Here is a 17562-nt window from a genome sequence, read left to right on the forward strand (position 1 = left end):
AAGAAACAAAGAGAGAGAGCCCAAATAAATAAAATCAGAAATAAAAGAGGCAAATTAACCACTGACCCCACATAAATACAAAGAATCATAAAAAATACTATGCATGCCTTTATTCCAAAGTAATGGACAACCTGGACAAAATGGACACATTTTTCCTAGAAAAATTCCAATCTTCCAAAACTCAATCAGGAAGAATCCGAAAATTCTGATAGACCAATAATGACTGATGAAATTGAAGCAATAATAATAATAAAAAAAAACTTCCAGAAAACAGAAGCCCTGGCCCAGATGGCTTCACGGGGGAGTTTTAGCAAATATTCAAAGAAGAACTAACACCTATACTCCTCAAACTATTGCCAAAAATTCAAGAAGAAGGAACACTTCCAAGCTCTTTCTATGAGACCAGCATTACCTTAATTCCAAAACCAGATAAAGACACTACAGAGAAAGAGAACTACAGACCAATATCCCTGATGAACATAGATGCTAAAATCCTCAACAAAATATTAGCAAATTGGATCCAGCAATGCATTACAAAGATCATACACCATGACCAAGTGGGATTTTTCCACTTGGGTATGCAAGGTGGTACAATATTCACAAATCAATAAACATGTTGCATCACATAAACACATTGCAAGACAAAAATCACATGCTCATATCAACTGATGCAGAAAAAGCATTTAACAAAATCCAACACCCTTTCTTGATGAAAACTCTCAGCAAAGTGAGAATAGAGGGATCATATCTCAACATAAGAAATAAAAGGCATCTAAATTGGAAAGGAGAAAATAAACTGTCATTATTCACAGATGACATGATATTGTACATAGAAAACCCTAAGGACTCCATCAAAAAGTGACTAGATTCAATACATAAATTCAGAAATGTAGCAGGATACAAAATTAACACCCAGAAAGCAATGGCATTTTTATACACCAACAATGAACTCTCAGAAAGAGAAAGCAAGAAAACAATCCCATTTACCAAAATATTTTTTAACAAAAAGTTAAGTTAATTAGGAATAAACTTAACCAACGAGGTAAAAGACCTGTACTAAGAAAACTATAGTACATTGAAAAAAGGGATAAGGAAGATATAAACAAGTGTAAGAATATACCATGTTCATGGATTGGTAGAATCAACATATTAAAATGTTCATACTACCCAAAGCAATCTATAGATTCAATGCAATTCCTATTAAAATACCAAATACCTATTAAAATCCAAGGAAAGTGAAGGAGAAACAGCACCAGCCCTGGCCTGGCGGTTCCACCGCCCCCTCCGCCCTCCCACTGCAGGCAGGAGCACCATCTCTCCAGTACTAATTACTTTTAAAACTCTTTTTGCAAAGAGATTAAATTTTGGAGGTATTTCAGGATCCATTGGAATAACTTAGTCATTTTTTTGTCAATTAAAAATTCTCTTAAATTTTAAATTTGAAAAGGTTGTAAAACAAGCTTCTGTAATAATAAAAGCTTAATATGCTAATTAGACCAGACAACCTTCCGGATGAACACAGGGCTGCAAGGGAAGCCTGGGTTCCAGGTGCCAGAAGGAAGCCAGTGCCGGCAGCTGGGGAAAGAAAGGCCTACTCTTGCATGAATTTCATGCATGGGGCCTCTAATTAATTATTATGATATACATTTTGCAAAAACTGGGTAAGACATCAATTAAACTTTAAAATAGTGTTAGTATTAAATATTTTATCCAGAGTACAAGATTTTGTTTAATTTACGTAAGTATTTAATTTTTTTTAGGCCAGTAAATGATTATATCCTGTAATGCCATTTGGAGAGAGAAAATGCACAGCACATAATACAAAGATGAATACATATCATACAAATGCTACAGACCATATACATAATTCAAAAGTAATTCACCTTTTTTCCTTAAATATGTATTTCCATATTTTTTTAATCCTCACCTGAGGAGCGAGGATATTTTTTTCCATTGATTTTTAGAGAATGGGAAAAGTGAGGGGGGGAGAGAGGGAAACATCAATGTAACAGAGACACATCTATTGGTTGCCTCCCACACATAGGACAATTCTGTAACCACTGAGCGAGCACACCAGACATGGCTGTATTTTCATCTTTTACATTAAAAGTAATTTAATGTATGAGAATTTTTAATATTTGGAAATCCCAATTTTCAATGATAGTGAAAAATCAGGCAACCAATATTTCCTACAACTTTTATTAACATATTTTATTATTTTAAATTTAGGCACTCAGAGACCAACGCAATATGGCCATTTTAAAATGAGATTTCTGGTGAGATCTTGCTATTTCTATAAAGCAATTACCAGTAACAGGATTTATATCAGGAATATTAATAAGAGCTGGGCTCCGGAAGTTTCTGGCCGTGGAGGCACAATTTCTTGTATTAATTGTAGTGGGTTTTTTGTTTTGAACATTGGCAGTCTGAGTAAATTCTGTAGGGAGGTAATATAGTGAGTCAAAGTCTGCTGCTTATGAGTACCAAGAGGCTCTTAGTCCTCAAGTGGCATTCAACCTTCTTACATGCCTTGGTTTCTCTCCCTGGTTATCTCATACAGCTGTGAGTGAGGATTCAGACCACTAGGTGACCAACCTTTATATGGGCATCCCTGGATGAGTCAATTTCTTAATTACAGTTGAGTTGGAGGTTCCCTAAGGGAACCCCACACGTTGTGAGGAATGACCTCTGACACCTCCATAAAGATTCTTAGTCATCTAAGAGCATCTGAGATTCGGGCTGGAGGGAGGACATGCCCCTTATCTTCAGAGCTGAATGAGTTCAGCTCTCATTTATTCTGCAAGGGCATTTGCTCAGATTCTCAGAAAGCAATTCCAATGGAAAAGGCAAATTTAAATACCAGCCAACCATTTTTCCTCCTGTCTCACATTGTAGCCTGAATTCTGTTAACCCTTAACCTTGTCAAGTTAGCATATGGCCCATTTTCATCCACAGTGAAACAAAGGGAGGGATTAAAATAGAAGAAACAAGATCAAGGGGGTCCTGGAGACAGGTTCAAGGGGTAGCCCGGGACAAGCTGTCGCTGCCCACTGATCCCCTGGTTGCAAGTCTCATAGGGACCTTTAGAGCTTAGGAGAAACAAAGTAAAAGTAGGAAATAAGAGAAGGGACCACACACGTGTAAGGAAAAACACACACCTTTGTCTTAAGAGTTTTACCTGTTTCATTTGTTTTATTTTTTAAATATGATTTTATTGATTTCAGAGAGAGATAAAAAGAGAGAAACATCATCGATGTGAGAGATATATCTATCAGTTGCCTCTTGTTGGACCCACAACCTGAACATGTGTCCAAACCTGGAATTGAACAGGTGACCTTTTGATGCATGGGACAACATTCAGTGAAGGTAGTCACAATGGCCAGGACAAAGATTTTACCTGGTGTTTAACAGCGGCAATTTTAGAGGAGGCCTCAATGGAATATCTCAATAGAATATTCATCAACTCCCCAGGTGTGTCATTTGATATGCTGATGTATTACAATGAATGTATACAGTGATGTGGGTCATTCTCTGATCAGTTTCACCTTAAAAAATGTCACTGGAAAGGGATTTGAAGCAACATGGGTCTGCTGGGCATGGTCTGGAACATGTAACCCATTTGCTCCTAAGCATCCCAGGTTAGGGAAGGTAAGTTCTTGTGATTTAGTAGTTGTGCCTATAAATTACTAGGCCCTGTTAGAGTCTCAGATTTCCCATTCCACTTGTCAAGGAATTTTCCTAGCTTTTTAATAACATGCCTCAACTCTATAAACTTGGGGACTCTTGTTAGTATTGAATTCATCACAATGAACATCAGTTGACAGACACTTGTTGGGAGCGACCTCAATTGACAAAGTCCTGAGAGGGCAGGTTTCACAAAGTGGCTTGCCTGTTCCCAAGGTTAGTCACGCATCCTGCCCCCCTTAGGCTTAGAGACCTTTAAGCACAATAGTTTATTAATCACACATTCTGCCCCCTAGAGCTTAGTTAACCCTAGAGCACAGTTGATTTATAAGCGTAATTGTCCTTAAGCAAGAAGCATAGCTAGATTATCTTATGGAAAGGAACTTAGGTGGCGTCAGAGGTGTGTGTACAGGTATAGCCGTTGGAATCTTAGCCAAGATAAGGAACTTTGTGTAAAGGTCAGTAGGAAACCTAAAACAAAGGGGTATAATTATGTTTACCACATAACAGGAATGATGTATTGTATGGAATGTAACTGACCCTGTATAAAAGTATGGTGAAAAATAAACTCGGGACTGTAAGCGGGAAGTGCTACAGTCCTCCCGATCCCATTCTGTTTTCTGTCTGTCTTTTCTCATCCTCTCCCCGCCTTGCAGGTACTGTTCGACTGATGCCGGCAGGCTCCGGCAGACACTAGACACCAGAGCCAAAATCAGGACCCCAAACACACACCCTGGACTCTAGAAGCTGTACCCTACAGCGACCACAAACCAAAAGCTGGATCCTGGCCCTGGGACTCAAACTTGAAGTGATTCCCCTGACTCAAGCATACTATGCAGCACAGAAGCCAGAAACCAGATGCCAGAGACTGACAGCTAATTCTTAAGACCAGATTCCATACACCAGAATCTGAATCTATAGCTGCACTTGGACCCCACACAAGAACCCCGGACACAAAGTCATACCCAAAGAGACCCAAAACGCCAGACACACAGCCAAATACATATTTGATCCGAAACCACAGACCCTGGACATATAACAGGGATCTATAACTAAGATGCCATAGACACATGTGGAGATGGAGACAGACAACAGACCTCAGTTGCCAGATGCCAGATGCATGAACTGAACCAGATCCTCACGTTGTACACAAATCCATGATTCAATAAAGAGAACCCATGTCATTCTAAGCCCAAGCAGCTGGTTTCACAAATACTTTTTGTATGCCAATGTGTATGTATAAGAGGAAAAAGTAACTTGCAGAACTTCAAAATTCTACCAAACCCTGCAGTACTACACACAAAAGGCTAACAGAATGAAAAAATAATAATAATGCTTACCTTTGCTGGCAGGTATCCATGATCTCTTGGCTGTAGTGGTGTCAGAAGTTAACCATGTCACAGCCGATAATTTCACAGGGCCTGCTCTTATTTACCTCATACCTTATAAATTCTAACAACTGGGCTAATAACCAAATTGACATGATCAAATTAACAAGAGATGTACAATGCTTAATCCATGCACAAGGAAAACTCACATATAAATGAATACCAAAGACAATGAGGTAATATTAGGAACAGAAAATGTTGGAAAATGGGGAAACAGGGTCTTGGATTGTAGAGGTGAAATGCATAATATTTAGGAAAAGTACAGGATATGTGGCATGTTGATTTTAGTTAGGTAATCCCAAAAAGTATATGATGAGGGGGGTAAGATAGTCATAGCAAGAAACTCCTGGTAGCCTGGCTGGTGTGGCTCAGTGTTTGAGCATCAACCCATGAACCAGGAGGTCATGGTTCGATTCCCTGTTAGTGCACATGCCCAGGTTGTGGGCTTGATCCCCAGTTTGAGGCATGCAGGAGACAGCCAATCTCTCATCATTGTTTCTATCTCTCCCTCTCCCTTCTTCTCTGAAATTAATAAAAAAATATTTTTTAAAGAAACTCCTGACCGCCCCGACACACAGACAGCACCTTCAGTCAGTGTGTGCTCCACCCTCAGGCTCCCCACAGAGCTGTCACACAGCACATGCCCTACCCCGAGCCCAGGTCAGAGCTGCTGGTGTGACCTGGTATCCCTAGCCACAGGTCACAGGACCATGCTGCATGTGTAAGAGGGACCTAGGGCGCCATTCTGCCTTGAGTGCTGGGGCTGCAGAGTTAATTGCATGCCACAGGGCTCTGGGTCCTGATGGGGAGTTGCATGCCAGAGGAACTGTGCATGTACCCCCACCACCACGAGAATCTGAAGTGGACAACTGAAGGACCAGAATCATAGGAGAAGGGAGTACAACTCAGAACAGATGATAAAGGTATGAAACTCACGGCACACCCAGCCTCTGGTCTAGCGAGTCCCAGATCATTGGACCACTAGGGGATTCAACCCCTTGGATCCCAAGCAGGGAGTCCAGGGCCAGGAAGAGGAGACAGCAAAAAGGAGGAGACAAAGAAAAACCCACAAAGGAAAAAGGAGAAATCACCAGAAAAGGAACTAAATGAAATGGAGGCAAGCAATATGTCAGAGAAATAATTCACAGTAAGGGTCATGCAGTTCCTAAACCAACTGGATGAGAAAATTACCAACATATATAAGGATCAAGAAAAAATGAAGAATGATATAGCTAAAATAAAAACCACAATGGAAGGTTTTACTAGTAGACTAGGAAAAAACAAAGGACTGAATCAGTGAGTTAGAAGATAGGGTTTAAAACACACCCAATCAGAACAGCAATTGGAGAAAAACTTTTAGAAATCAGGAGAAGAGCCTAAGGGAGATTTGGGACAACATGAAATGAAGCAACATCTATATATTAGTGGTGCCAGAATGAGAGGAAGAGGAGTAAGGATTAGAAAATCTATTTGAAGAAAGAATGACAGAAAACTTCACTGACTTGGGGAAGAAAAAAGACACACAAACAAAGAGAGTCCCAAACAAGATGAACCCGAAAAGACCCACGTGAAGACACATCATAATTATAATGGCAATTGTTAGTGACAAAGAGAGAATCTTAAAGGCTGCAAGAGAGAAAGAGAGTTACCAACAAGGGATCTCCCATTAGACTATCAACTTACTTCTCAACAGAAACACATCCAGCCAGAAGGGAATGGAATGAAGTATACAGACTGATAGAAAGCAAGGGAATGACTTCAAGAATACTTTTTCCAGTGAGTCTATCATTAAAATTGAAAGGGAAATCAGGAGCTTCACAGACAAGAAAAGGCTAAGGAAATTTATTACTATCAAGCCAGCAATGCAAGAAATGCTAAAGGGACTGTCGTAAAAAGAAGAAATAGGAAGAGAAGAAGAAACACATGCATAAAAATTAAAATTGCTACAAACAAGTACTTATCAATAATAACCTTAAACATTATTTGATTAAATGCTCCAATCAAAAGACATCAAGTGCCTAATGGAAAGAAAACATGACCCATACATATGCTGTCTACAAGAGACCCATCTCAGAACAAGGAACTCACAATACTGAAAGTGAAGGAATGGAAGAAATTTTTCAGGCACATGGAAACAAATTAAAAAAAGCTGGGGTAGCAATACTTATATATTACAAAATAGACCTCAAAGTGAAGGCCATAACAAAAGATAAGGAAGGCTACTTCATAATACTAAAGGGATTGGTACAACAAGAGGATATAACTCTGGTAAATATATATGCACCCAATGCAGGAGCAGCCAAATACATAAAACACTTCTGGAAGATAATAAGGGAGAAATCCACAGCAATACATTCATAGTAGTGAACTTTAATATCCCATTGACAACACTAGATAAATCTAGACAAAAAATCAACAAAGAAACAGCAATCTAAAGGACTCACTAGATCAGTTGGAATTAATTGACATCTTCAGAACATTTCACCCCAAAGCCACAGAATATAGATTCTTCTCAAGTGTACACGGGACACTTTCATAGGTAGACCACATATCAGGACATAAGCTAAGTCTCTACAAATTAAAGAAGACTGAAATCATATCAAGAATCTTCTCAGATCACAATGGCATAAAATTAGAAATCAACTACAATAAAAACAATTTTATAAACATCAAACACGTGGAGGCTAAATAGCATGTTATTAAACAGTGATTGGGTTACCAAAGAGATCAAATAAGAAATAAAAAACATCCTGGAAACAAATGACAATGAAAACACAACAATCCAGCCGAAACCGGTTTGGCTCAGTGGATAGAGCGTAGGCCTGCGGACTGAAGGGTCCCGGGTTCGATTCTGGTCAAGGGCATGTACCTTGGTTGCGGGCACATCCTCAGTAGGAGGTGTGCAGGAGGCAGCTGGTCAATGTTTCTCTCTCATCGATGTTTCTAGCTCTCTATCCCTCTCCCATCCTCTCTGTGAAATATCAATAAAATATATTAAAAACAAAACAATACAAAACAAAAAACCCCACAACAATCCAAAAATGATGGGACACATTGAAAGCCGTCGGGAGAGGGAAGTTTATAGCACTACAGGTCTACCTCAGAAAATAAGAAAAACAGGTAATAAATTATCTAACCCTAGAACTTAAAGAATTAAAAAGAGAGCAACAAGAACAGCCCAGAGTAATCAGAAGAAAGGAGATAATAAACATCAGAGCAGAAATAAATGGCATAGAGAAAAGAAAGATCAATAAAACCAAGAGCAATTTCTTTGAAAAGAAACACAAGATTGTTGAATTTCTAGCGAGGACCATTTAGAAGTAAAGAGAGATGGCCCAAATAAACAAAATCAGAAATGGAAGAAGTGAAGTAATAACCAACCCCACAGAAATATAAAGGATTGTAAAAAAAAAAAATACTATGAACGACTGCACTACAACAAACTGGACAACCTAGAGGAAGTGGACATGTTCCTAGAAAAGTATAATCTTCCAAATCTCAATCAGGAAGAATAAAAAAATCTGAAAGGCCAATAACTATAGAGGAAATTGAAGCAGTCATCAAAAAAATTCCAGCAAACAAGAGCCCTGAGCTGGACAGGGGAGTTTTACCAAACATTCAAAGAACTAAAATTACCCTCCTCAGACTATTCCAAAAAAATTAAAGAGAAAGGAACACTTCCAAGCTTTTTCTATGTAGCCAGCATTACCCTAATCCCAAAAGCAGATAAAGACACCCCAAAGAAAGAGAATTACAGCTAATATCCCTGATGAACATAGATGCTAATATACTCAACAAAATTCTAGCAAATCGGATCCAGCGCTACATTCAAAAGATCATACACCATGACCAAGTGGGATTTATTCCAGGGATGCAAGGCTAGTATAATACCCACAAATCAATCAAAATGATACATCACATATACAAGTTGAGAGGCAAAAATCACCGAGTCATATCAATTGATGCAGAAAAAGCACATGACAAAACCCAACATCCTTTCTTGATAACAACTCTCAGCAAAGTGGGAATAGAGGGATCATACGTCAACATAATAAGGGCCATATGAGAAACCTATAGCCAACAGCATACTCAGTGGGCAAAAACTACAACCATTCCCCCTAAGAACAGGAACAAGACAGGGATACCCACTTTCACCACTCCTGTTCCACATAGAACTGAAAGTGCTAACCATAGCAATCATACCAGAAGAAAAAATAAAAGGCATCCAAGTTGCCAAAGAAGTAAAACTGTCATTATTCACAGATGACATGATATGGTACATAGAAAACCCTAAAGACTCCATCAAAAAACGACTAGGCTTAAATGAATTTGGCAATGTAGCAGGATACAAAATTAACACTCACAGAAATGTATGGCTTTTTATACATTAATAATGAACACACAGAAAGAGAAAGTAAAAAAAAAATTCAGTTTATTATTGCAAAAGCAAACCAACAACAACAACAAAATGAAGATACCTAGGAATAAACTTAACTAAGGAGGTAAAAGGCCTGTACTCAGAAAACTACAGGACATTGAAAAAACAGATAGAGGAAGATGTAAACAAATGGAAGAATATACCGTGTTCATGGATTGGTAGACTCAACATCATTAAAATGTCTATATTTACCCAAAGTAATGTATAGATTCAATGCAATCCCCATTAAAGTACCAGTGGCATATTTAATAGACCTAGAATAAACTCTCCAAAAATTCATATGGAACTGAAAAAGACCCCAAATAGCCACAGCAATCCTGAGAAAGAGGAACAAAGTTGGATGAATCATAATACCAGATATGAAGATATATTACAAAGCCATTGTTCTCAAAACTGCCTGGTACTGGCACAAGAACAGACATATTGACCAATGGAACATAACAGAGAACCCATAAATCAAACCAAGCAATTATGCTCAATTTATATTTGACAAAGGAGGCAATAGCATACAATTTAGTGCATGGGTAGACCCAGGGCCTGCAGCTTCCACAGGGCCTGGGTTGGGTTCCTCTCCAAGGCCAGGGCGGCCTCCATGGGGCTCTGAGTTTTGCCCACTCATCTTAGGGGAACCTTCAGCACATCCTGGAAGAGATGTGGCCACAGGGCTGGTTTTGCAACTTTATGAGCCACTCAGCACCCTCACGCTTCTTCTCCTCCAACTTGAGGAAGAAGTGAGAGACACTTCATCACCGTGGAAATAATAGTAGAAGCCCAGAGAGAGAAGAAAAGCCATGTGAGGACACAGTGAAGAAGCAGACATCTATATACCAGGAAAAGAGTCCTTATGGAAATTCAACCCTGACAGTGACACCTTGATATTGGCCTTCTAGTCTTCAGTACTGAGGAGCAGCAGTACCGCGAGCAGTGTGCCTCCATCCGAGGAGCAGCAGCCTTGCACAGCCCACCCTCACCTGAGGAGCAGCAGCCTCACAAGCAGCCTGCCCCCATCCAAGTATCTGCAGTTGCATGCCACCTGCCCCTGTCCGAGGAGCAGCAGCTGTGCGAACTGCCCATCCCCATTCAATGAGCAGCATCCTTGCACAGTCCTGTCCCATCCGAGGAGCAGCAGCTGTGTGAGCTGCCCGCCACCATCCAAGGAGCAGCAGCTTCGTAAGTAGCCACCCCCCGTTCAAGGAGCAGGTGGAAGATCAGTCCACCCCCACCAGCCAGAGGAGCCACCACTGCTGCGAGCAGCGCCACAAGCAGCACCCACTAGAGGAGCTTCTGCCAACTGAGGAGCAGCTACTGCCATGACTGCCTGAGGAGCAGCCAGCATCCAAATATCCACTGCTGCCTGAGGTGCAGCCCCCACATGACTCGACACCTAGGTCCTTCAATGAGAGCAAAAATGGGAAGACAAAGCCCCAAAGGAAAGAAAAGAAGGAATTTCCAGAAACTGAGCTAAGTGAAACAGAGGTATGCAATATGTCAGAAAAAGAATTCAAAATAAGTGTTATACGAGACAGATGAAATAATCAACAACTTTTGTAAAAACCAAGAAAATATAAAGAGGGTGTAGCTTCAATAAAAAACACTATGGAAAGTTTCAACAATAGTCTTGGAGAAGCGGAAGACCGAATTAATGAATTAGAAGACAGGGAAGCAAAATGCACACAAACTGAACTGCAATTGGGGAAAAAAATTAAAAGACAGTAGGAGAGCCTAAAGAAACTTTTGGGCAACATGAAATGAAGCAACATACAAATAATAGGGGTGCCACAACGACAGAAAGAGGAACAAGGATTAGAAAACATATTTGAAATAATAACGTCAGAAAACCTCCCTGATGTGGGGAAGAAAAAAGTCACACAAGCACAGAGAGTCCCAAACAAGGTTAACCCAAAAAGACCCACACCAAGACACATTGTAATTACAATGGCAATTGTTAACAACAAAGATCGAATTTTTTTTTAATTTCTTTATTGATTAAGGTATTACATATGTGTCTTTATTTTACCATTACCCAGCAAACCTCCCATTTGACATTCTGATGGATGTTTCTCTGTCTCTGGATCTGTTTTTGTTCATCAGTTTATGTTTTTCATTATATTCCATAAATGAGTGAGATCCTGTGATATTTATCTTTCTCTGCCCAGCTTATTTCACTTACTATAATGCTCTCCAGCCCCATTCATGTTGTTGCAAATGGTAAGAACTCCTTTTTTTACCGCAGCGTAGTATTCCATTGTAGATGTACCACCATTTTTTAATCCACTCATCTGCTGATGGACACTTAGGCTGTTTCCAAATCATTGCTACGGTGAATTGTGCTGCTATGAACATAGGGGTGCATATATCCTTTCTGATTCGTGTTTCTAGTTTACAAAGAGAGAATCTTAAAGGCTGAAAGAGAGAGACAGGAAGTTATGTACAAGGGATCTCCCATTAGATTATCAAATGATTTCTCAACAGAAATACATCAGGACAGAAAGGAATGGAAGGAAGTTTACAAAGTGATGCAAAGCAAGGGACTGAATACAAGAATATTACATTCAGCAAGGCTATCATTCAAAATTGAAGGGGAAATAAGGAGCTTCACAGACAAAAAAAAAAAAAAAGGCTAAGGGAGTTTATTACAACCAAGCCAGCAATGCAAGAAATGCTAAAGGGAAGGGTATAAAAATAAGAAATAAAAAGGGATGGAGGAACACAGGCACAAAAAATAAAAATGACTACAAACAACTACCTATCAATAATAACTTTAAACATAAACGGACTAAATGATCCAATCGAAAGACATTGAGTGGCTGAATGGATTAGAAAACATGACCCATACATTTTCTGTCTACAGGAGACCAACCTTAGAACAAGGGACTCACACAGACTGAAAGTGAAGGGGTGGGAAAATATCTTCAAGGCAAATGGAAATGAAAAAAAAGCTGGTGTAGCAATACTTATATATCACAAAATATACTTCAAAGTAAATGCCATAACAAGTGATAAAGAAGACCATTACATAATACTAATGGGATCGGTACTACAAGAGGATATAACCTTGATAAACATATATGCACCCAATACAGGAGCACCCAAATACATAAAAAATAAAAAACACCTCCTCGAAGATATCAAGGAAGAAATTGACAAAAATACCATCATAGTAGGGGACTCTAATACCCCATTGACATCACTGGATAAATCATCTAGACAAAAAATTAGTAAAGAAACAGCAATTCCTAAATGACTCACTAGATCAGATGGACTTAATTGACATCTGCAGAACATTTCATCCCAAAGCCAGTAAATATACTTTCTTCTCAAGTGCACAAGGGACATATTCAAAGATAGACCACATATTGGGTCACAGGCAAAGTCTCTTCAAATTCAAGAAGACTGAAATTATATCAAGCAGGAGAAACGAAGATGGCGGCATAGGTAAGCACCTAAACTGCTGCCATGCACAACAATTTCAAAACTACAACTAAAAGACAGAACGGACACCATCCAGAACCACAGGAAATCTGGCTGAGTGAAAATTCTACAACTAGAAAGAAAGAGAAAATCTCACAAAGAATTGGAGGTACGGCAAAGGGTCTTTGTGCGCGCAGAGAGGAAGGGCGGCTGAGAGCCTGGCTGACTTTCTCTGGCGGAAGGGGGAAGGAAGCTCCCAACCAGACTGAACCCCAGTTCTGACTGCATTGAACCCCAGTTCCGGGCGAGCCCCTGGGGAGCCACGCTCTTGTGGGGGGAGTCTGGACTCTCGGGTGGAGACTCTTGAGCCGGGGAAGGCAGAGGTTTGAACGCACGCGCGTGCCAGTGCGCACAAAGGCTGCAGAGGTTGCCACAGGCTTTCCCTAGTGGAAGAGAGTCAGAGGCTCCAGATTGCACTGAGCCCCAGTTCTGACTGCAGTGAACTCCAGTTCCAGGTGAGCCCCTGGGGACCCACGCTCTTGTGGGGGGAGTCTGGACTCTCGGGTGAAGACTCGGGAGCCGGGGAAGGCAGAGGTCTGAAGGTGCGCGAGTGCACGCAAGGGCAAGGCTGACGAGAAGCCAAGACTGTTTGCTCTGCCCTGAGACTCCACCCCATCCAAGCTGAGCACAGAGGCTATTGCAATTTGGCAAGTCTAATCCTATAAGGCTGTCTCCAGCACCGAACTTCTCCCAGCATAGACACAGCTGATCCTTACAGCCAACTGGCCTGGAGGTCAATTCCTCCCAGTGATACCAACAACAATCAAGACCTAATTACAACAAGGCTGTACACACAGTCCACCAAGGGGTGCACCAAGAGTGTCCACCTCAGGTTAACTGGGGAGGCCGACCCACTGGGCCATATAGGAAACCTAGCACACAAATATACCCTACCAACTCAGGGAAGCAGTGAAAATGCGCCATCAAAGAAACAGATCACAAACAAAAGAAATGGAGGAAAACAAACGACTGGATATAAAATTCAAAACCACGGTTATAAGGCTTTTCAAGAATATCCTAGAAAAGGCCGAAAAATATAACGAGACCCTCGAAGATATGAAAAAGGACCAACTAGAAATTAAACATACACTGACTGAAATAAAAAATATTATACAGAGACCCAAAACCAGACTAGAGGAACACAAGAATCAAGTCAAAGAATGGAAATACAAAGAAGCAAAAAACACTCAACCGAAAAAGCAAAAAGCAAAAAAAAAAAAAATCCAAAAAGTTGAAGATAGTGTAAGAAGACTCTGGGACAACTTCAAGCGTACCAACATCAGAATTATGGGGGTGCCAGAAGAAGAGAGAGAGCAAGATACTGAAAACCTATTTGAAGAAATAATGACCGAAAACTTCCCCCACCTGGTGAAAGAAATAGACTTTCAAGTCCAGGAAGCGCACAGAACCCCAAACAAAAGGAATCCAAAGAGGACCTCACCAAGACACATCATAATTAAAATGCCAAGAGCAAAAGACAAAGAGAGAATATTAAAAGCAGCAAGAGAAAAACAGTTAGTTACCTACAAGGGAGCACCCATACGACTGTCAGCTGATTTCTCAACAGAAACTATGCAGGCCAGATGGGAGTGGCAAGAAATTTTCAATGTGATGAATAGCAAGAACCTACAACCAAGATTACTCTACCCAGCAAAGCTATCATTCAGAATTGAAGGGCAGAAAAAGAGCTTCACAGATAAGAAAAAGCTAAAGGAGTTCATCACCATCAAACCAGTATTATATGAAATCTGAAAGGTATTCTTAAAGAAGAGGAAGAAGAAAAAAGTAAAGATAAAAATTATGAACAACAAATACATATCTATCAACAAGTGAACCTAAAAATCAAGTGAATTAAAAACCTGAGGAACAGAATAATCTGGTGAATATAATAGAATCAGGGGCATAGAAAGGGAGTGGAATGATAATTCTCAGGGGGAAAGGGGTAGGGGGGTTCATGAAGAGACTGGACAAAAATCATACACCTATGGATGAGGACAGTGTGGGGGAGGTAAGGGCAGAAGGTGGGGTGGGAACCGGGTGGAAGGGAGCCATGGGGGGAAAAAGGAGAAACAATTGTAATAATCTGAATAAAGATTTATTAAAAAAATAAAAAAACATAAAAATAAAATAAAAATAAATCCTTTACCCCCCCCCCCAAAAAAAGAAATTATATCAAGCATCTTCTCAGACCACAATGGCATAATATTAGAAATAAACTACAATAAAAACAATTAAAAAATCAAACACTTGGAAGCTGAATAGCATGCTATTAAACAATGAGTGGGTTACCAAAGAGATCAAAGAAGAAATTAAAAACATCCTGGAAACAAATGATAATGAAAACACAACAATCCAAAATCTATGGGACATAGTGAAAGCAGTCTTGAGAGGGAAGTTTATAGCTCCACAGGCCTACCTTAAAAAACAAGAAAAAAATGATAATAAATCATCTAACTCTACAACTTAAAGAATTAGAACAAAAAGAAAAGCCCAGAGTGAGCAGAAGGAAGGAGATAATTAAGAGTAGGGCAGAAATAAATGACATAGAGACCAAAAAAAAAAAAAAAAAAAAAAAGATAAATGAAACCAATAGCTCTTTCTTTGAAAGCATACACAAAATGGATGAACCTCCAGCCAGGCTCATCAAGAAGCAAAGAGAGAGGACCCAAAGAAACAAAATCAGAAATGAAAGAGATGAAATGACAACAGACCTCACGGAAATACAAAGTATCCTATATAATAAAGAGCTAATATGCAAATGGTCATCACGCGGTCATGCCATCATGCCATCACACCAGGGCCGGGGGACCTGAGGCCAGGCCCGGGGACCCTGAGGCCATGCGCCCTGTCCCAGTGCTGAGGGTAGGGGACTGGAGGCCAGGTCAGGAGACCAGAGACTGAGCTGGGGGACCTGAGGCCATGCCTCCCACCCAGTGGGGCTTGATGTGGGACCTTAGGCTGTGCCCCCTGCCTGGTGGCGGGCCGGGGGACATGAGGCTGCAACCCCAACCAATGTGGGGCTTGATGGGGGTGGGTCCAGCCGGGTCTGGGTCTCAAGTGATTTCAAGGCACACGCGGGTGGGAGGGGACTTGACTCTGGGTCTCGTGGCGCGCCCCAGATACTGACAGGAGGAAAATTTGATATTTCCATATACATTTTACTAATTTTCATTCATCTCTGAAACTTCTATTATAGAGAAAGGTCAAATAACAATATTAAAGTATTTCCTCTACTTAATTCCCTTTTAATGTGCATGAATTTCATGCACCAGGCCACAAGTTATAAGAAAGAAAATACTATGAACAACTCTATTCAAACAAACTAGACAACTTAGAGGAAACGGACATATTCCTAGAAAAATACAACATTCCAAAACTCAATCAGAAAGAATCTAAAAATCTCAATAGGCAGATAACTATGGAGGAAATTGAAGCAGTCATCAAAAACCTTCCAGCAAACAAAAGCCCAGGTCCATGTGGCTTCACGGGAGTTTTACCAAACATTCAAAGAAGAACTAAAAACTATCCTGCTCAGACTATTCCAAAAAATTAAAGAGGAAGCAATACTTCCAAGCTCATTCTATGAAGCCAACATTACCATGATACCAAAACCAGATAAAGACACCACAAAGAAAGAGAATTATCCCTCATGAATATAGATGCCAAAATCCTCTACAAAATTGTAACAAATCAGATCCAGCATTACATCAGAAAAATTCAAATATCATGACCAAGTAGCATTTATCCCAGGGATGCATGGATGGTACAATATCCACAAATCAATAAACATAATACATCACACAAACAAATTGAGAGATAAAAAAATCACATAGTCATATCAATTGATGCAGAAAAAGCTTTTGACAAAGTCTAACACTCTTCCTTGATAAAAACCCTCAGCAAAGTGGAAATAGAGGGATGATACATGAACATAATAAAAGCCTTTCTTATACGACAAACCTCAGCCTACAACATACTCAATGGGCAAAAACTAAAACCATTTCCCCTAAGAACAGAACAAGACAGGGATGCACACTGTCACCACTCCTGTTCCACATAGTACCAGAAGTGCTAGTCATAGCAATTAGACAAGAAGAAGAAATAAAAGATATCCAAATTGGAAAAGAATACATAAAACTGTCATTATTCACAGGTGACATGATGTTGTACGTAAAAAAAAACCCAAATACTCCATAAAAAATTATTAGACTTAATAAATGAATTTGGCAATGTAGCAGGATACAAAATTAATGCCAAGAAATCTATGGAATTTTTATACACCAATAGTGAACTTACAGAAACAGAGGTTTACAAAATCCCATTTGCCATTGCACCAAAAACATTAAGATACCTAGGAATAACCTTAACTGAGGAGGTAAAAGACCTATACTCAGAAAACTACATGACACTGAAAAAAGAGATAGAGGAAGACATAAACAGATGGAAGAACATACCATAGAATCAATATCATTAAAATTTCCATACTACCCAAAGCAATCTATAGATTCAATGCACTCCCCATTAAAATGCCAATGGCATATTTCACAGTCCTAAAACAAACTCTCCAAAAATTCATCTGGG

Source organism: Plecotus auritus, assembly GCF_963455305.1.
Source record: "Plecotus auritus genome assembly, chromosome: 3".
Taxonomy (NCBI): domain Eukaryota; kingdom Metazoa; phylum Chordata; class Mammalia; order Chiroptera; family Vespertilionidae; genus Plecotus; species Plecotus auritus.